The sequence below is a fragment of the Hemitrygon akajei genome, chromosome 6, assembly GCF_048418815.1.
Source record: "Hemitrygon akajei chromosome 6, sHemAka1.3, whole genome shotgun sequence".
Lineage (NCBI taxonomy): Eukaryota > Metazoa > Chordata > Chondrichthyes > Myliobatiformes > Dasyatidae > Hemitrygon > Hemitrygon akajei.
In genome coordinates, this window is record NC_133129.1 from 30,108,523 (window position 1) to 30,130,100 (window position 21,578).

Sequence of the window (21,578 nt, forward strand, 5' to 3'; positions counted from 1 at the left end):
AAGTATACATACTTTGATAATAAATGCACTTCGACTTTGCATTTGTAGGCACAGATTCTTTAGTGGAACGCACTAAATGCATCTGAACAAAAACTTGACAATTAAAATTAAGAATAAAAAAGCTTTACAGGCATTTTGGAGAGGCAATTGTTTTAAGGGTTAATGAATCAGGGCAGGTAGATGGAGTAAAGATTTGGATCAATCCCAATATAATCAACAGCTTTGCAGGACTTGCTCCTAGTGCGGTGGTTATTTTCATGTTGTAAGCTCACTGCTTTACGTAGATTAAGATGCTTTTTGGATTGCCACCAGATGGTAGCATGAGGCAGAGGAAGTGTGGCTACAGAGGAAAGATAAAAAGGTTTAACCGTGACTGCCTGCAGTCTGTAAATAGCAATGGACCCAAAGCAGAATATTAATTTTAGCTCTGTGATTGATAATTTTTTGTAAATCAATGTCATTTTGCCATATGGAGCAATGCTGTATATGTGATGTTAAGTCAAGGTTCATAATTTCAGTGAGAGCACGGTGTTGAATAGCCTTCACTATGACACGGCCATAGTGGGTTGTGTCAGGAATGGACAGGAGGAGGAGTATAGGAAACTGATACAGGACTTTGTGACATGGTGCAACTCAAACTACCTGCGTCTCAATGTCACCAAGACCAAGGAGATGGTGGTGGACTTTAGGAGATCTAGGCCTCATATGGAGCCAGTGATCATTAATGGAGAATGTGTGGAGCAGGTTAAGACCTACAAGTATCTGGGAGTACAGTTGGACGAGAAGCTAGACTGGACTGCCAACACAGATGCCTTGTGCAGGAAGGCACAGAGTCGACTGTACTTCCTTAGAAGGTTGGCGTCATTCAATGTCTGCAGTGAGATGCTGAAGATGTTCTATAGGTCAGTTGTTGAGAGCGCCCTCTTCTTTGTGGTGGCGTGTTGGGGAGGAAGCATTAAGAAGAAGGACGCCTCACGTCTTAATAAGCTGATAAGGAAGGCGGGCTCTGTCGTGGGCAAAGTACTGGAGAGTTTAACATCGGTAGCTGAGCGAAGGGCGCTGAGTAGGCTACGGTCAATTATGGAAAACCCTGAACATCCTCTACATAGCACCATCCAGAGACAGAGAAGCAGTTTCAGCGACAGGTTACTGTCGATGCAATGCTCCTCAGACAGGATGAAGAGGTCAATACTCCCCAATGCCATTAGGCTTTACAATTCAACTGCCAGGACTTAAGAACTTTTTTTTTAAAGCTATTATTAATGCTTTTTGAGTTAGTGATTTAGATGCATATCATATTATTACTGAGTTAAGTATTGTATGTAATGAGTTTTTGCTACAACAAGTGTATGGGACATTGGAAAAAATGTTGAATTTCCCCATGGGGATGAATAAAGTATCTATCTATCTATCTATCTATCTATCTATCTATCTTACCTGTTTGCACATTCCACACATACCTGACTTACATAGATTTCAACCTCTCTTGCCTGAAATCTCCCACAGATTAACATCACAAAGATACGCACATACAATCAGTGGCCTCTTTATTAGGTACTCCTTAATGCAAATACCAAATCAGCCAATCATGCAGCAGCAACTCAGTGCGTAAAAGCATGCAAACATGGTTAAGAGAATCAGAATCAGAATTATTATCTCCGTAATTATTATTATGATGTGAAATTTGTTAACTTAGCATCGGCAGTTCAATGCAATGCATAATATAGAAGAAAAAAATAAACTAATAACAATAATAAATAAGTAAATCTTATTCAGTATACTTTATATAGTATATGTGTATTGAATAGATTAAAAATCATGCAAAAACAGATATACTACATATTATAAAAAAGTGAGGTAGTGTCCAAGGGTTCAATGTCCATTTAGGAATCGGATGGCAGGGGGAAGAAGCTGTTCCTGAATTGCTGAGTGTGTGCCTTTGGGCTTCTGTATCTCCTACCCAGTCGTAACAATGAGAAAAGGGCATGCTGTGAGTGCTGGGAGTCCTTAATAATGGATGCTGCCTTTCTGAGACACCACTACTTGACGATGTCCTGGGTACTTTGTCGGCTAGTACCCAAGATGGAGCTGACTAGATTTACAACCTTCTGCAGCTTCTTTCGGTCCTGTGCAGTAGCCCCTCCATACCAGACAGTGATGCAGCCTGTCAGAATGCTCTTCATAGTACAACTATAGAAGTTTTTGAATGTATTTGTTGACATACCAAATCTCTTCAAACTCCTAATAAAGTATAGCCACTGTCTGCCTTTTTTATAACTGCATCAATATGTTGAGACCAGGTTAGATACTCAGAGATATTGACACCCAGGAACTTGAAACTGTTCACTCTCTCCACTTCTGATCCCTCTGTGAGGATTGGTATGTGTTCTTTTGTCTTACCCTTCCTGAAATCCACAATCAGCTCTTTCATCTTACTGACGTTGAGTGCCAGCTTGTTGCTGTGGCACCACTTCACTAGTTGGCATATATCACTCCTGTACGCCCTCTCGTCACCACCTGAGATTCTACCAACAATGGTTGTATCGTCAGCAAGTTCATAGATAGTATTTGAGCTACGCCTAGCCACACAGTCATGCGTATAGAGAGAGTAGAGCAGTGGGCTAAGCACGCACCCCTGTGTTACTAAGCACCAGTGTTGATCGTCAGCGAGGAGGATATATTATCACCAATCCACCCAGACTTTGGTCTTCTGGTTAGGAAGTCGAGGATCCAATTACAGAGGGAGGTACAGAGGTCCAGGTTCTGCAACTTCTCAATCAGGATTGTGGGAATGATGGTATTAAATGCTGAGCTATAGTCAATGATCAGTATCCTGACGTAGGTGTTTGTGTTGACCAGGTGGTCTAAGGCCGTGTGGAGAGCCATGGAAATTGCATCTGCCATTGACCTATTATGGCGATAGGCAAATTGCAATGGGTCCAGGTCCTTGCTGAGTTCAGTCTAGACATGACCAACCACTCAAAGCATTTCATCAACGTAGATGTGAGTGCTACCGGGCGAAAGTCATTAAGGCAGCCCACATTATTCTTCTTAGGCACTGGTATAATTGTTGCCTTTATGAAGCAAGTCAGATCTTTCGCCCATAGCAGTGAGAGGTTGAAAGTGTCCTTCAATACATTTGCTAGTTGGTTGGCACAGGTTTTCAGAGCCTTACTAGGTATTCCATCAGGACCTTCCACCTTGTGAGGGTTCACTCTTGTTCAGGCCAAGCATTAGATTGGGGAAGCAACGTGATCTCAGTCACCTTGTTGGTGCCAAAGAGGGTGGTTTGAGTGTCTCAGACACTGCCTTTCTCCTGGGATTTTTTCGCACACAACGTTCTCCAGAGTTTACAGAAAATCATGCAAAGAACAAAACAAAAGCATCCAGTGAGCAGTAGTTCTGTGGGTGAAAATCCCTTGTAATGAAAGAGGGCAGAGGAGAATGGCAAGACTGGTTCAAACCATTAAATCAAATAGCCACACATTACAACAATATGTACAAAAGAGCACCTCTGAATGCGCAGGACACTCAAACCTTGAAATGAATGAGCTACAGTAGCTGAAGACCACGAACATACACTCAGCGGCCATTTTGTTTGGTACAGGACTTATCAAATAAAGTGACTTCTGAGTGTATAGATAGATGTTAGATTTTGTTCCCTGAAGGGCATCTGTATATGATTTGTTTAAGGATGTTGGTAGTTTCATGGTTACTGACACTACGTCTTTATTTAAATCCCCAGATTTAGTTTTAAATTGCAGTGCTGGGACTCAGATTTGTGTCTCCAATCAATAGTTCAAGTGTCTGGACAGCAGTTCAGTAACTTAACCAACATCACAGTAATCTACTCACTTTGCCCTACTCAACATATGAGTAAGTGTCAGGCGAGTAAGTTTGAAATCGATCTCTGTGCATTCCTGCTGAATCAGACTATCAATATTGTCTTATGCAAACAGAAAAAGGAGATCCTGTTTAAGGTAATACACCCAAATTGCAGGAGGAACTCAGCAGGTCAGACAACATCTATGGAAAGGAATTAATAGTCGACGTCTCGAGCCAAGACCTTTCATCGGAGCAGAGCATATAGTATATTTAATTCTTTCATGATCTACGGATATTCAAAATCACTCTTAATAAAGACATTTGGGATGGATAGTCATCATTGTAATATGGAAGATTTGCATATACCAAGCTCACACAAAAGTGCCTTGATTTTAAGCAGAAAATTTGTTCTTTTCTATTGGCATGGGTATACGTATATTAGTTATAGACAGTAAGTAGGACAAAAATCTCCTCTGCTATTTTTTTAAATTGCTGAATTAGACTTAATTCATCCACTTGCAAGGGATGGCAGAGGATTAACGATGTGTAACATAGGAGTATCGGCCTCAGTTTTACTGTCAACTCGTGGAAGTGGGTCTAAAGCCATTGAATCAGAGACAAACAGTGAGCCACAGCTGACTCGGCACTCTAAGAACGTCTGCATGCCATGGAAGAATCAAGACCACCGTGTGAATAATTCCTGGGTAGGTAAAATATGCTTTAACCAATCTGGTTTTATTGTTAGCAAGCAGTATATTGTAGGTACCGGGCATTGTAAGACAGAATCATAAGAACGCAGGAGTAGGAGAAGCCACCTGGCCTTTCAAACCTACCTCAGATTTCAATATTAACATATTGACATATGACTTTCCCTGAGCCAGATCTCCAGAGCCCTCAATTCAAAGTTCAAAGTTTAAAGTAAATTTATTAACGAAGTTCAGATACATCACTATATACAGCCCTGAGATTCACTTTCTGTGGGCGCACTCAGCAAACCTATAGAATAGTAACTATACCGAATCAATGAAAGATCAACAAGAGTGCATAAAACTGTGCAAATGCAAATATAAATAAATAGCAATAAATAGCAAAAACATGAGATAATGAGATAGAGTCCTTAAAGTGAGCTCATTGGATGGAGGAACGTTTCAATGATGGGGCAAGAGAGTGTAGTTATCCTCTTTAACAGCTGATGCTTGAGGGGTAGCAACTGTTCTTGAACCTGGTGGTGCGAGTCCTAAGGCTCTTGTACCTTCTAGCTGATGGCAGCAGTGAGAAGAGAGCATGATGACGGATGCTGCTTTTCATTTCATGTAGATGTGCTCAGTGGTTGGGAGGGCTTTGCCCGTGATGTACTGGGCTAAATCCATTACGTTTTGCTGGATTTTCTGTTCAAACGCATTGGAGTTTCCATACCAGGCCATTATGCAGCCAGTCAATCCAGTCCCCACTGCACAGCCATAGAAGTTTCTCAAAGTTTTAGATATCATGCCGAATCTCTGCAGACTACTAAGGAAGTAGAGGCGCTGCCGTGCTTTCTTCACAATTGCACTTACTTGCTGGATCCAGGATAGGTCCTCTGAAACACCCAGGAATTTAAAGTTGCGAACTCTCCCCACATCTGATCCTCCGATGAAGATCGGCTCATATACCTCTGAGTTCCCTCTCCTGGAGTCTATAATCTGTTCCTTAGTCTTGCTGACATTGAGTGAGAGGTTGTTATTATGACACCTCTCAGCCAAATTTTCAACCTCCCTCTTGTATGACCCTGATGAATCTCTTTTTTTTAAATACCTCAAATGACCTAACTTCCACAACCCAGCAGGATATGGAATTTCAAAGACTCACCACGCTCTGTGAGGAAAAAAAATCTCTCTGCTCCTCGATTTTAAATGATTGTTCACTTAACTTGTCGGAATATCTCTTCCACTACTGGAAACATCTCAATATCTATGATTATGCCCCTTATTGTTTCAATAAGACACTCCTTTTCTTTCAAAGTCCGAAGAATACAAGTCCATGTATAAAAAGATCTTTGACAACAGCTGCAAGTCACAGAAAGTGATAAGATCATTTTAAACTCAATACAGGTGGGCTGTTATTACAAAAGATCGATACACGTATACTTTACATCTGGGTGGCGGGGTCGTGATACATCTCTACCAAAGGAGGTGTAAGGCACTGCATCCATCCGCTAGCTTGCAGGTCACCCTTGGGCAAGGTGTAGCACCTGCTTAACACCCTGATCAGGATCAAGTGAAGCCATGGGGACAGGTGATGGATGGTTGTATGTGCAGCTGGTGTATATCGCAAGTCCTGGTTATGTGACCACTGACACCAGGCAGACAGTCTCTGAAGGGTATTGATAATGGCTGGGGTCACCCGTCTTGTAAAGACACTGCCCAGAAGAAGGCAATGGAAAACCACTTCTGTAGAAAAAATTGCCAAGAATAATCATGGACATCATAATTGCTTATGTCGTACAACATGGCACATGATAATGATGATGTACCTGGTACCAAAGAAGTTGGCAGGGTCAGAAGAAAAACAGTCAAGAAGAGTGAGCATGTATTAGATGAAAGAGATGAAGGTGATCTGATCTGATCAGCTGGAGCACTTCAGAGAGCCACAAATTCAGGGAATCTTTCCTTGTAAAATTCTCTCTGACCAATAGCAACGTAAGCCACAAAATGGTAAACATGGAGATGTTAATCCTTGATATGCTTGATCTAATGATATTCCATGGTATTTGCAGTAGGGAAAAGAAGAGTGAGGGCTAAAAACTGGTAAATAGGGATGTGGATCATGTTACTGTGTTAAAAGCAAGACCTAGAAGTAGACACATGAAATATAGCAGCAACAGCACCCAAATAATGTTATAGCATGCACCCATTTTTGTAATTGAAAATGAAATTAGTTGTTAGACCTATGGGTATTCATTTTATGCTGTAATCAGGACTTAGTCTATAACTTAATTAAATCTTTCTTTTACCACCCTTCTGTTTTTAAAATGTAGTTTTACTGGTAATGAATGTTCCCTCTAAGGTGTGTGTGTGTGTGTGTTACCAGCGCACAAAGGAAATTAAAACTGCACACAAAAGGTTGTCACCCTCAACCTCATTGGCACGTTAAGTATATTTCACAATCATACACAATCACATTTCCTTTTCCGGTTTCTGATGCAGGCGGTGTTGACAACATGGAGCTTGCGACGATTTGTCTGCAGATTTTAAGACTGGCTTATTGAAGAAGTTATTCAGTGCACCCCTGTTGTTACAACTGGGCAAAATATTGCACAGCACAAGATTTTTGCACACACTGTTCATTACAACTTAGAGGAACGTTGTTGGTAATCTCATATATTAAGAATTAAAAAGCTGTCTCAAATTCATGCTCAGGTAGATCAGCTTTGGCCGGTCTCCTGCAGTGCACAATTTAAATAAATTGCCAATTATTTCGAACATCAACTCTGTGTGGCTTTTTAGGTTTTTCCTAGGGGATTGCCATCACAGAGTCTTCCACCAGCAACTTCCAGATGAAGGGTCTCAGCATAAAACGTTGACTGTTTATTCCTCTCTGTAGATGCTAAGCTTCTCCAGCATTTTATGAGTGATGCTGTGGATTTCCAGCATTTACAAAATCTCTTTAGTTTATCACCAACCACCAGATCATTTTTTTTTTTAACTTATAGTCCTATACTGGCCACATAAGCCACATAAGCGCTGTGGCTAAATGTGCAAGGTTAGAATCTGTTGCATAGGAATTATTTCCTCATGCCTCAGATTTCCGTCATGAATGAGAAAGAAGATAGGCATGTGATAGAATATTTGGTACTGGGCTCCAACGGCACTCAAAGTGCTTGACACCATGATGCACCATCAATAACTCTCGGAGACAGGAGGTGAATGATAGGCTTTTATTAGCAGCAAAAGGAAGCACGGCATCTCAGAGACTGAGGGAGGAGCAGTGCCTCCAATTGCCTTTATACTGGGGTCTGTGGGAGGAGCCACAGGAGCAGTCAGCAGAGGGGCGTGTCCAGACAGGTATACATAGTTTACCACACACCATGTGGAGTGAAATACCCCATTTGCGCCCACCCTATACACTCGTTTCCAATGCGCTGCATTTACTTGCTTATGCTATCCCAGAAGGGTCTTCCCAACCCACTTGGTAGGACAGATATTGGAGGTGCATGGGAACACCACAACCTACACAATCTCCTCCAAGCTCCACACCAATATCTCAGGGATATCTCGTTACCCTTTCATCGCCACTGAGATGCAGGAGTAGAAGCTCTTGTAAAGCAAAAACAAACTGTTGATGCATGGATAAATTTTAAAAAAAAACAATAATTGGAATGGAATGAAATGAGGGATTTCATCCTCGACTAGAACAACAAAAAGCAGAGAAAAGCTTTGATAAAGCTGTTCAAGATCAAAGGTCAAAGTAAATGTTATTATCGAAGTACATATATGTTATCGTATACAACCCTGAGATTCATTTTCTGTGAGCATACTCGGCAGATCTATAGAATAGTAACTATCACAGGAGCAATTGTTACGTACCCGTGACACGTGACAGTGGTACCCTTGTCACGTGACTGGGGTTGAAGCTATACTGGACTTGTGGTAATGGTCTTGTGATGGTGGAGTGATGTCATTTTCCTGCCAGTAGAGGTCATGTGACAGGTTTTTTTTACAGGGTATAAAAGGAGGACCCCTCCCTGTGAGAAGGGGCAGTTCGTGGCTGGATTTGCCATGTTGACTTCATGCCACTGCGTGATTTAATGTTATGACACAGTTTAGTTGAAGGATGAAGTTTTATTTAATGCCTAAAGTTTAAAAGGTCATTGCCAGCAGTTTCTGTATAATACTGCTAGTTGAGAATCAGTGGAGAGTGAAGATCGGAGTTCGGGAGTTAAAAGATCGAGGAGAATCGATTTTGACGCTGCAACAGGTTCGACCTTGTTTGATCCTTATTCGGAAGGAATTTGTTGACTGTTCTCGTGTTAATCCCTGTGAATAGCAGAAAGGATTGGGAACAATTTTGTAAAGGAAAGGTCAGTGCCTTTAAGCCATTTCGTTCTTCCTAAATTCTTCGTGGGAAAAGTTTGATTTGGAACTGAAGCAAGACGACGTGAAAGAGAATTTGAATCGTCTTAAAAAGTCTCTCCCTTAAATGGACTGTGAGCATTTTGAACTTTTGCAATACTTCTTTGAAGAACTGTTTTCGCAACATCGCTTTAAGAACTGTTTAAGCTTCATTGCTTTAAGAACTGTTTGAGCTGCCGCACAGCAGCTGATTTCCGGTTACGTTAGTGATTTGTTTACTTTTGGGGGGGGTTTGTTTTTCAGTGTTTAATAAACATGTTATTGGTTATAAAAACCCCTGCCTAACTCATATATTTATTGTTGCTTGAATCCATAACACAATGAAAGATAACTAGAGTGCAGAAGACAACAAACTGTGCATATTAAACTATAAATAAATAGCAATAAATAATGATAACATGAGGTAATGAGATTAAGAGTCCTTCAAGTGAGATCATTGGTTGTGGGAACATTTCAACGATGGGTGTATGTAGTTATGGTTTAGATTAAGTAAATTGAGAACGGTTTGCTCTAATTGTGGATAGTCCAAGGACCAAATTAGACAAAAGACATGGAGTGATTTGAGGAAGAACATCTTTATGTGGAGATTTGTTATGATCTGAAATTCATTGCCATTCTCTGGGAAGCAATCAATCAGAGATTTCTAAAGAAAATTAGACAGGCACTCGAAATGAGATAACTTTCTGGAGAGAGACAGGGAAGATGTTATTCAAAGGATTACTCCACAAAGAAGCAAGGCAGTTTCAATGGGATGACTGTATTCCATCTCACCATTGTATTCCTTGATTTGAATAAAGACTGACAAGATAGCTCTATAAACGAAATAGTACAAGCAAACAGACTGAATGGCTTTCTATTTTGTTATATAATTCTCTGATACATTGAAGGTAAATGTTGATATGTCTTGCCATGGAAAACATTTTGCATTTTCTAATTAAAATAAGTCAAGTATTAAAAACAGTAAGGAGACTTAAGGGACTGTATTCATTTCCAGAAGAAAGTGCAAGAAAAAAAATCATTTTGCTTTAAATAGTGAAGAATTTTGAAAGAGAAAATTAGGAAATACTATGTTCTATTTAAAGGAATGTCTCTTTCTATTGTTGGGGAAATCAGTTAAAAGGTAAGTTTTAATTTAAAATTATCATAATAGAATGAGAAATTTTGCCTATTCATTATCGTCTCACTCAGTGGAAGAAATTTATCACTATCTCATTATAGCCCTTCATAATTTTGAAGGCATTCATCAGATCACTGCTTAATCTTCCATTTCCTTGTTACAGTAGATCTGTCTTCACACATCTCTCTTCAACGCTATAATTGAATAACAGGTAACATCCTAATCCACCTACTGTGCCCCAGTTCCATTGCTTCCCATCTATAATGGATTGTCCAGAGTCGTACATAGTATTCTCCCTGCAGACAGATTAAAGTTAACATTCTGTTCATTATTGGTGGCTGCCATGATGTTCAAAAGTCAAATTAGGAGGAAAAGAATTAATTCCTTGCCTTGCACCAAACCTGACTGATATTCTGAAGGAATTTGTTGGCATCTGATTGTAATTGCCATTATTTATTATGACAGTTTCTTTCAAGATTCAAAGATTCGAAGTACATTTATTATCAAAGTATGTATGCAGATTCACATATATACTTTGACTATTTGATACTTTGATAAAATAATTCATAATTGAGCACTTGGAATTGAGTTTAATGGTGGGGGAAGGCAAATATGATGGAATGGGTTTCGAAGGTACATTTAATGTCGAAGAAATATATACAATATACATCCTAAAATGCTTTTTCTTCACAACCATCCACAGAAACAAAGTAATGCCCCAAAGAATGAATGGCAGTTAAATGTTAGAACCCCAAAGTCCCCTCAGCTCCACCCCCCCGCACATAAGCAGCAGCAAAGCAACAATTCCCCTTCCCCCAACAGCAGAAAAAGCATCGGCACCCCCACCGAGCACTCAAGCCTGCAGCAAAGCATCAATAAAGACAAAGGCTTGCAGTACCCGAAAGACTACTCGTTCACCCAGTATTCGGCATACCACGGGCTCTCTCTCTCCGTAATAAGGAAGAAAGAGGTGTCTCCATTTCACAGCGAGAGGGGAGGCATAACAAACAACTCGCTGATTTACGATGTTAGAAGTCTGTTGCGTCACTTTTTCTGAGCTCTGCGCCCAAAGAATTCGGGTCTGTAGGCATGCAGGCAACAGCCAGCTTACTGCTTTCAATCTTCCGTCTCCCACAACACACCACTTCCCCGCAGAGGCATTGACCATGAGTCTGCCCACCTTCACAGCCACAAAACCCTGGAACTCCGACAGCAAGCTAACCTTCTCGGCTGCATCCTCGGTATATCAAATAATGGCCAGTTGTAAGACCCCAAGAGCAAGTCCCATTCCTGCAAAGACTCCAGGTCAAGGTCTTCAAAAGAACCCTGAAAAGGAAAAAAATAGAGATATTAAAGATAGAAATAGAGCTGTTCCCGAAGATGCAAACAAAGGAGTCACCATTAGGCCCCATTGTCTCCTTAGCTCCACTTCAGATTTAACTCACTTTGCACATCAGATGCCTATGTGCAAAATGAGAGCCAAGAACATTAAATGACTGTGAGCTTCTAAGTGTGGCAGATCCTGAAGTTGTCTTCAGGGATGGAAAGGAAATATGTTGTGTTGATTCGAGTTCAACCTTACTCATAGGGGTTGTAAGAAATGCCCTTTAGAAGTGTAATTAATCGTACAGTCTTATGGCATTGAGGCAACCATTTGGCCTATTGTGTCCAAGCTGGTGGAAACGGTATTTATATCAAAAATAAACTTTATTCTTAATTTAAAAACATATATAAAGGAAGAGTCGGTGCAAAAAAAACTCTCTACATTCATGGTCATTTATTAAAAAACCTCTACATTACATTCAGTAGTATAAACATTTTTTAAAAAAGATTAAAAACATTGGCTCATGTGTGGTTCCCCAGTGAGATGCACTTTTCATTGTTTGAGGGGCTTCCCCACCCAATGTACCCCCTCCATGTGAGACTGCAGAATGAGCCTAGACTGTAGTCCTTCCCCACAGAGAGGAGGTGTTGGCTGCACCAAGCTTCAGGGGATTATCTGCAGATGCTGAAAATCCAAAGCAACACACACAAGATTCTGGGGGAGCTCAGCAGGCCAGGCAGCATCAATGGGAAAGAGTAAACAGTCGATGCTTTGGGCCAGATCCTTCATCAGGACTCTCGGCCTCCCTGCTGACGTGGTCCCGCAGCCTGGACTGTGCCAAACTGCACTATTCCCTTACAGATGCTCTCTATGCTGGAAGACCAACAAGTTTCAGGCAGACAAAAGGGAGTTGAGTTGATGTCCCTAGGAACAGACCTTAGATCAGAGTGTTACACAGCAACCAGGGGTGACCCAGGACATGGACCCTTGCATCCTTCTCCACAGCCTCCATCTTTTCCCCATAGCAGCTATCCTGAGGGTAGTGTACATTAGGAGTCATATGTCAGTCTGTACAGGAAGATTCTGACAGAGGCCTCACCACCACACCATCTCCCAACTGAGTATTGCCAATTGGTGAGATCTGGCGATGGGGTGTTTGGCCAAATGGTTTGGTCAGTCTGATCAGGAAACCGCCCCACTATTCCATGGTGTCCCTGACCCACGATATCTGTAAGATGTTCCGTACTAACCACTGCCCGATGGACTTGTGGTCAAAGGTATTTATTTGGAAGAATTCTTCCATAAAGGACAGGTAGTGAAGCAAGGTCCGACTGACTGGGGTTTTATATGGCAAAGGGGCTGGGCCTATACACAAACTTTAAAGTTCAAAGTAAATTTATTATCTACAGCATCAGGATCAAGTAGAACTTTAGCAGATTGTGGCATTTGATACCTACGTACCCCTGATGAACCTATCAGAATTCTTTGAGGAGATTACAAGAAGGATAGATAAAGGGGATGTAGTGGATGTTGTATATTTGGACCTTCAGAAGGCCTTTGACAAGGCACCACCCATGAGACTGCTTACCAAGTTAAAAGTCCATGGTATAACATGAAAGTTGCCGACATGGTTAGAGCATTGGCTGATTGGTAGGAGGCAGCAAGTGGGAATAAAAAATCCTTTTCTGGTTGGCTGCCAGTGACTAGTGATGTTCCTCAGGGGTCGGTGTTAGAACCACTTTTATCATGCTGTATGTAAATAATATAGATGATGGAATAGATGGTTTTGTTGCCAAGTTTGCAGATGATGCAAAGATTGGTGGAGGGCAGGTGGTGTTGAGGAAACACGTAAGATGCAGAAGGACTTAGACAGATTAGGAGAATGGGCAAGAAAGTGGCAAATGAAATACAATGTGAAAAATGCATGTTCATGTACTTTGGTAGTAGAAATAAATGGGGAGACAATCCAGGAATCTGAGTCGCAGAGGGACTTGAGAGACCTTGTGCAAAACACCCTGAAGGTTAACTTGCAGATTGAGTCAGTGGTGAGGAAGGTAAATGCCATGTTAGCATTCATTTCAAGAGATCTAAAATACAAGAGCAGGGATGTGATGCTGAGGCTTTATAAGGCACTGGTGAGGCCTCACCTTGAGTATTGTGAACAGTTTTGGGCCCCTCATCTTAGAAAAGATGTACTGGGGATTCAGAGGAGGGTCACAAGAATTATTCCAGGAATGAAAGGGTTATCATACGAAGAGCATTTGATAGCTCTGGGTCTGTACTCACTGGAATTCAGAAGGATGAGGGGGGGATCTCATTAAAACTGTTTGAATGTTGAAAGGCCTAAACAGAGTAGATGTGGAAAGGATGTTTCCCATGGTGGCAGAGCCTAGGACAACAGGGCACAGCCTCAGGATAGCGGGGCACCCTTTCAAAACAGAGATGTGGAGAAAATTATTTAGCCAAAGGCTGATTGAATTTGTGGAACTTGTTGCTGCATGCAGTTGTGGAGGCCAGGTCGTTGGGTGTATTTAAGGCAGAGATTGATAGGTTCTTGATTGGACATGGCATCAAAGGTTACGGAGAGAAGGCTGGGGACTGGGGTTGAGGAGGAGAAGTAAAAAGGATCAGACATGATTGAATGGCAGAGCAGACTCGATGGGCCAAATGGCCTAATTCTGCTCCGATGTCTTATGGTCTTATCCCAGTTCTACCCCCTTATTGACAGAAAACACAATTTCTACAGATCCAATTTTTGCTTTGCCTTCCTAATCCAGTCCAGTCAATTCTTGCTGCATGTCCTAACGCCTCCGAACCAAATCCCCAGCACCTTCTTTTTCAGACTTTCCAGTGAAGTGGACAGTGGATCTGCTGGGCGAAATACTGAAAAGTATGATCTCACTCTTCCTGCCAATCTCTCTGACCCACAATACCAAATCAACTTAGTTACAGATGCTGATCAATGGGTGGAAATTTGCTTGAGGTTAATTGCAACTTCTCAGCTCTTTATGCAAAGTTCTGCAGGTGATTGCAGCACCACCAGAGGCACATAGCACCGGAAGAAGGGTTGACATGATAGCACAACACTACTACAGGACAAGAGGTGTGGATTCAGTTCCCGCTGTTGTCTGCAAGAAGTTTGTATATTTGCCCTGTGACTGCTTCTGATTCCTCCCACATTCCAAAGACTTATGAGTTAGTAGGTCAGTTGACTACATGGGGGTAACTGGACGGGGCAGGGTTGTTGGGCTGGAAATCTAAAAAAAAAGAAAAATGAATAAAATAAATGAAAATCACAAGTTTAACATAAATTATACTTACAAGAGATTCTGCATGGTCCTGAAAAACGTTGTCTCATTTTTACTACGCACTGTACCAGCAGTTATGGTCAAAATGACAATAAAAGCGATTTGACTTGACTTGACTTGACTTGCAGATGCTGGAAGTCAAAGTAATACACACAAAGTGCTGGAGGAACCCAGCAGCCCAGGCAGCATCTAAGGAAAGGAGTGAACAGTCGAAGCTTTGGGCTGAGACCCTTCACTGGGGCTGGAAAAAAAAGAGATGAGAAGATGGGGGAGGGGAGGAAGAAGTACAAAGTAGCAGATGATAGGTGAAACCAGGAGAGGGGAAGGGGTGAAGTAAAGAGCTGGGAAGTCAATTGGTGAAAGAGATGCGGGGCTGGAGAAGGGGGAATCTGATGGGAGAGGATAGAAGTCCATGGCAGAAAGGGAAGGGGGATGAGCACCAGAGGGAGATGATGGGCATGTAAAGAGTTAAGGTGAGAGAGGAAAATGGGAATAAGGCATGGTGAAGGAAGGGGTCAATTACTGGAAGTTTGAGAAATCGATCTTCATGCCATCGGGTTAGAGGCTACCCAGACAGAATATAGGGTGTTGCTCCTCCAACCTGAGTGTGGCCTCATTGCGGCCTGAGTGGAGGCCATGGACTGACATGTCGGAATGGGAATGGGAAGTACAGTCTAAATGAGTGGCTATCAGGAGTTACTGCCTTTTCTGGCGAATGGAGTGTAGGTGCACAGCGAAGCGATTTCCCAATCTATGTCAGGTCTTACTAATGTGCAGGGGGCCACACCAGGAGCACTGGCTACAGTAGATAACACCGACAGACTCACGGGTGAAGTGTCGCCTCACCTGGAAAGTCTGCTTGGGCTCCTGAATGGTAGTGAGGGAGGAGGTGTAGGGGCAGGTGTCATACTTGTTCTGCTTGCAAGGATGAGTACCAGGAGGGAGATCAGTGTGGAGGGACAAATGGATAAGGGAATCATGTCGGGAGCGATCCCTGTGGAAAGAGGAGAGTGGGGTGGGGAGGGAGGGGAAGATGTGCTTGGCGGTGGGGTCCCAGTGGAGATGGCAGAAATTACAGAGACTTATGTGCTGGATGTGGAGGCTGTTTGGGGTGGTAGGTGAACTCTATCTCTGGTGGATGTGGTGAGGACTGACATGTGTGAAATGAAGGAAATACCGGTGAAAGCAGTGTTGATCGTGGAAGAAGGTAAGTCCCTTTCTTTGAAGTAGGAGGGCATCTCACTAATTCTGGAATGAAAAGCCTCATCCCAAGAGTAGATGCGGAAGAGACAGAGGAATTGAGAGAAGAACTTGGCATTTTTTTACAAGTAACAAGGTGGGAAGAAGTATACTCCAGGTAGCTGTGGGAAGAGATATTGTCCAGGTAACTGTGAGAATCAATGGGTTCAGAAAATATGTCAGTAGATAACCTATTTCCAGAGATAAAGACAGAGAGATCAAGAAAGGGGAGGGAGGTGTCAGAAATGGACCAAGTAAATTTGAGGGCAGGGTGGAAGTTGGAGGCAAAGTTGATGAAGTCAGCGAACTTGGTATGGGTGCAGGAAGCAGTTACAATGCAGTTGTTGATGTAGCTTAGGAAAAGCTGGGGAGTGATAGACTTGGAACACAGACAGTTCCACATAGCCAACAAAAAGGTAGGCGTAGCTGGGAGCTGTGCCAATGCAGATGGCTTCACCTATTATTTGAAGGAAGCAGGAGGAGCCAAAGGAGAAATTATTGAGAGTGAGGACCAGATTTGCCAGACGTCGGAGAGTGGAGCTGGAGGGGAACTGGTTGGGTCTGGTGTCCAGAAAGTAGAGAACTGTAAGGCCTTCCTGATGGAGTGGTGGTGGGGGTGGGAAGGGTTAAAGAAAGAAGCTGACAGGAGAGAAGTGTGGAATCATAACTTCTTCCCACCTTCCTAGTCCTGATTAAGCATCTCAGCCTGAAACATCGACTGCTTATTTCCCTCTAGAATCAGAATCAGGTTTAATATCCCTGGCATATGTCGTGAAATTTGTTGTTTTGGATAAGGAAGGTTTAGAAGGACATGAGCAACAGGTACACAAAATGCTGAAGGAACTCAGCAGGTCAGGTAGCATCTATGGAAAAGGAATAAACAGTCGACGTTTCAGGCCGAGACCTTTGATCATGACATTATACTGATAATTATCAGTAAATTAGGAAATTATTAGTATTTTTAAATAAATTATACTGATTTTATTCTATTAAATTGATATCCTGGTCAATATTTATCCCTCCATCGAGACATTGTCGGGCTACTCGCATATTGTTATTTATTTCAAATTTTTTTCTTTATTTTATCAATGAAGCATATCAAGCTCCACCGTGAAGTGATGACTTTGGGACATGGAAAGGACTCAATATATAAAATATGAAGCAGGGTCATTTTTTCCCTTTTAAATTGAAATTTTAAAACAGAGTGAAAGAAAGTAATAAAGTGTGTCTGGAAATTTAACATCTCTTATGTACAAATTATAAAACCTCTCATTTTGTTCAGCAATGTGTTGCTTTTTACATGAATTTTATATTATCTAGGGTGTTTAATAAAATAACTTTGCACATGCAATTAGATCTTTATTTCAACGAGAGGTTTGATAGATGTTCAATTTTGAGATTTAAATGTCTGTTTCCACACATATACCAAAAATTGAGGGCTGTGTCACAAAAACAGCATTAAATATGAAAGTATTTATTTGACATTCTCTTTTCAAAATTTAGATGAAGGCATTCACCCTAACCAAATGACAGGATCTTTATTTTTTAGAAAATAGGTCATGCTCCATATGTATATATCAGAAATCAATCTTACTCTTCTTTATATTATGGAATTTACATGGATCATCCATCATGATTTTAACTAATTTCATGCCTTTTCTTGCAACTGCAAGGCATTGTATTTGCTACAATTATGAACTAAAGTTATAACTCAGTATACATTTGACATTCGTGTTGAAATAGCTACAGCAAACAGGCAGATGAGACCGAATTTTCAGATTGCCCGTGGCCAGGTTGCTGGGGCATTGATTACAGGTGTCAGAAGGTCTTGCTGCAGCTGTATTAAAGTTCGAGTAGGGTGCATTGGAGAATTGTGCACAGTCTAGTCACCACGTTACAGGAAGGATGCGAAGGATTTGGAGAAGGTGCTGATATTCACCATGATGTTGCCTGAATCAGAGAATATTAACTAAAAGGAGAGACTAGACAAACTTGGATTATTCTTTCTGGAGTGGAAGAGGTTGAGGGATAGCCTGATAGATCTAGAATACGTAATGGATAGGGTAGATCGAATTTCTTTACACAGAAAATGTTAAGTACCTGAAATGTGCTGTCAGGGGAGGTGGTAAAACTAGACTACAGATGCTGGAATATAGCGGAGAAAGAGAGAGAGAGAGAGAGAGAGAGAGAGAGAGAGAGAGAGAGAGAGAGAGAGAGAGAGAGAGAGAGAGAGAGAGAGAGAGAGAGAGAGAGAGAGAGAGAGCGCGCGCGCGCGCGCTGGAATAGGCTCAGAAAGGGACTGTTCCATGTTATCAACACAATGATGGGTGTGGTTTAGGCTCATATGGTGCCTATGATCTGTAGAAACTGAGAGGAATTGAAAGAGAATTTGTTGAGGGCAAGGACCAGCTCAGGCATCAGAGTAGTGTAGTGATTAACATGATGTTTTACAACACCAGCTGTAAGATCTGGGGTTAATTCCCTCCACTGCCTGTAAGGAGTTTGTATATTCTCCCTATGATTGCATGGCTTTCCTCCAACAGCTCCGGTTTCCTCCCACATTCCAAAGGTGAACAGGTTAGGCTTAGTGAGTTACGAGCATGCTATGTTGGTGCCAGAAGCATGAAGACTCTTGCAGAGAATGGTGCAAAAAAACAGAAAAAATCTAGTGAATGGTTTGCTGATCTGATTTGATGCAACCGATGCATTTCGGTGTACTTGAGAAAATGAAACCTAATCTTGAAGATCTTTAATCTTGAATTGAGTGTTCGTGAAGGGGAACTCTTCTGCACACCACTGTTACAATGCGTGGTTATTTGAGTTACTGTCGCCTTCCTGTCAGCTTGAACCAGGCTGTCCATTCTCCTCTGAACTCTCATTAACAGGGTATTTTTGCTCACAAAAATGCCACTCACTGGATATTTTTGTGTAATACACTGGTTAAGAACGTGTTTATTGTATTACGACAATTCGGCTGTCGGGTATTTTATTTTCTTCAACTTTTCTGTAAAATTCAGTGTGTTCTGTAAATCAAACTTTACAATCCAGTATTTTGCTATCTGTTAAGGTAAGGAGTCATTTGGTCAGCTTAGAAATTTTGCGGCAGCCAATCGGGTTTGTCTTGATAGCAATCTGTCCAGTGGGATGCCGTGGAACATCTGAGAGAGACTGGCGACATCAGATTTCTAGGAGAACGTGGGTTGGTTTTGGGCCTTTTTGCAGGAGTTGGGACCATGGAGGAAGTGCCAGTACTTCTGAGTTAGCTAATTTGTTCATAACGAACGTTGAGGAATGTTCAAACTGTGCCTGGCGTCTTCCATGCAGAACATGGGCCAACACTGTGAGTAATTAAACTGAAGCTCCCAATTACCCAGCAATGAGCTCCAACGTTCATGTGCACATCATAGACTGGTTTAACTGTAATGGGCCCTTTTTCTGTTAACTGTTTGTTAAAGTTGAAACATTTGTAAATATACTTCCACTTTATGTTTATTCCAGTGTAACTTCTGTTATTCCTGGTGAACAGTAACCTTGCATGGGGCAGTATTTATACAGCACTCACCATAACTTTGGTTCCCTTAATGGAACATTCCAACTTTCCTGTTTAGTTGAACCTGAATCATACCGACCCTGGACGTGTGTTGCTTATTGAAGATGGCCGTCTCCCCATTACTCATGCAATGCTGAGTAATGTGGCTGTTAGTCAGAGATAGCTAATGAGCCTAGTTTGTTACAAGCCATGGTGAGAGTTACATTTGCTTTTTTTTTGCACTGTTGTCTGTGAACTCTAGAGATTGTTATGCATGAAAATCCGAGGGGGTCAGCAGTTTCTGAGATAGTCAAACCACCCCTTCTGACACCAGCAATTAAATCCATACTCAAAGTCACTTAGGTCACATTTCTTTCCCATTTGATGTTTGGGCTGAATAACAACTGGACCTCTTGACCCTGTCAGCATATTTTTAATGCATTGAGTTGCTGCCATATGATGGGCTGATCAGGTATTTGCATTAATGAGAAGGTGTAGAGGTGTGCCTAATAACGTGGCGACTGAGTGTATGTTCTCCATTTCCCAGAAGACTGCTTTGTTTACCCCTTCTTGCCAGACAGAATATCTTTAGAGATCCCTTGTTCTCCTCTTTCCACCTCAGAAACCTCCACATCCAACACATCTTCTGCGAGCTCCAGCACAATCCTACTGCTGGTCACATCTTGCCCTCTCTCCCACCTCTTTGCATTCCACTGTGACAGCTCCGTTCACAGCTCATTGGCCCATTTATCCCTCCTTGCCCACCCAAATCCATTGATGGTCAGAATCAGAATCACGCTCATTATCACTGATACATATCATGAAATTTGTTGATCTGTGGGAGTGGTACAGAGCAATACATAAAATATACTATAAATTACAAAATAAAAAATATATATGTAATTAAATAAGTAGTGAAAAAGAGAGTAAAAATAGAGAGGTAGTGTTCATGGATTAATTTTCTGTTAAGAAATCTGATGGCAAAGGGGAAAAAGCTGGACCTAAACTGCTGAGTGTGTGCCTTCAGGCTCTTGTACCTCTTTTCTAACGGTAGTAAAGAAAAGAGTGCATGTCCTGGGTGACATTATCCTCTGCAACCAAAGGAGATGCAATAACATCTCACCCTTTATCTCTTCCCTCATCACCACACAGGCCCTAAACAGCCCTTCTCCTTGCACTCCCAAACTAGTCTATTGTACTTGGCACTGACGATGTGGCTTCTTCTGCATAGGCAGTACTGAGGGCAGAGTAGGTGGCCACCTTACCAAGCCCCTACACTTTCTCTGCAATGGACATCTCAAGTTTTGGTTGCTTATCATTTCAGATCTCCTTCCCACTCCCTCACAGACCTGTCTGCCCTCAGCCTTCTCTGTGGCTCTGGAGAGACCAAAAGCAAATTACAAGATCAACATTCCATGCTCTGTTCTAGTTATTGCAAAGCATACTGCTTTGGAATGGCACCAAGTGATCAACTATGATTAGTTTCAATAAACTTCCAAGTATGCCCAGAGCTGTGCTTCCCTGATGAAAGAAAAAATTCCATGAGCAACCCAGCTAATAGTATCAAGAAAAATCAGCGAAACCTCCAAACCCTGTACTGCTGCAGCTCTATAAAACTTTGATTAGAGCATACTCGGAGTACTGAGTTCAGTTCTGGTCGCCTCATTACAGGAAGGATGTGGAAGCTTTGCAGAGAATGCTGCCTGGATTAGAGAGCATGTCTTTGACAAAAGGAGGATGAAAGGTGACTTGATAGAGGTGTATAAGATAATAAATGGCACAGAAGGACGGAGCAGCCATCTCCTTTTACCCTAGGGTGGAATGGCTGATACAAAAAGGGCATAATTTTAAGATGATTGGACGAAAGTATGGGGGGGGGGGTGTCAGAGGAAAGTTTTTTTTCCACAAAGAATGCTGGGTGCATGGAATATACTGCCAGGGTGGTGATAGAGGCAGAGATGTTAGAGACTTTTAAGAGACTCTTAGATACGTGGATGGAAAAATGGAGGGCTATGCAGGAGTGAAGTGTTAGATTGATCTTGGAGTAGGTTAAAATGTTGGCACATCTTGGGCTGTGCTGTACTGTTCTATGTTCTATGTTCCATGAACCAGTTTAGTGAAGGAG